The following is a 1179-nucleotide window of genomic DNA, read 5'->3' on the forward strand; positions in this document are numbered from 1 at the left end:
ATTAAAAAGCACTTTTCTATTACATGGCAACAAGCCAAGGAGATTATAGGGAAATGTCCTACTTGTTCTTCATACAACCAAACATCGCTATCTGCAGGAATGAAATCTGACAGATGGATGTGTTCCTCTTTGTAGAATTTGAAAAATTAAAATATATACACCACACAATTGATACATACTCAGGTTTGTAATGGGCAACACCTTTGAGTTCAGAAAAGACTGATTCAGTTATCACACATTTACTAGAAGTTGTGGCTATCATGGGTATACCTGCACAAATAAGGATGGAAAGTGGTCCAGAATATGTCTCTAATAAAGTGATACAGTTTTTCCTTATTATAATATAAAGCATATTACAGGTATACCACACAATCCTTCAGTCCAGGCAGTTATAGAAAGATCAAATCAAAATATAAAAGATATGTTAAACAAACAGAAAGGCATGAAAAATGCCCCAGAAAGAGATTGCATAATGCTTTAACAGTAATGAGAATTTTCTTAACAGTAACGAGAAAGGAACAATGGCTGCAGAGAAACATTGGATAATAGAAAAAACTTCTGAATTAAATCAACTACTGTATTTCAAGGATGTGTTGACCTCAGAATAAAAATCAGGAGATGTGCTATGTTGGGGAAGAGGTTTCACTCTTGTTTCCACAGGACATGAAAAACTATTAATGCCGTTAAAATCAATCAAGATTCAGTTTGAAAAGGAGCAATCTCCTGATAAAGAGAAATGACAGCTCATCCACACAGATGACAATCCACAGGTTGTAAGGAAACCTCATAAGTGTTGAGGAAGGGTTCTTTGCAGGAAAATACCCATCTAAGTCAAGAGACTTTGGACATCTAGATTCTTAAAGAAGAAAAGATAGCTTTCCAGAAAGAATCACAAAGCAAATAGAAATCTGACTTATGATACCAAAATCCTCTGCAGGATAAAATCTTATTTACAAACATATAATGGTAGCTGCCATTTATTAAAAATAAAAGCTGGCTTTGGAGTTTGACATGGATGTATTCTAAATCCAAGCATGTTGTAAAAAAAATATTTCAGAGTTTCTGTCTCATATCAGGTGCCACCTAGTATGAAACAGAAGAAAAATAAAATCTAGAGACTGCTCTTATCAAAACTCTGCTTTCAGAATTTTACTTCTCCCCATACCTGTTTTTGTCTCT

Source organism: Alexandromys fortis, unplaced genomic scaffold (assembly GCF_014885135.2).
Source record: "Alexandromys fortis isolate MF-2015 unplaced genomic scaffold, M_Fortis_MF-2015_v1.1 scaffold_398, whole genome shotgun sequence".
Taxonomy (NCBI): Eukaryota; Metazoa; Chordata; class Mammalia; order Rodentia; family Cricetidae; genus Alexandromys; species Alexandromys fortis.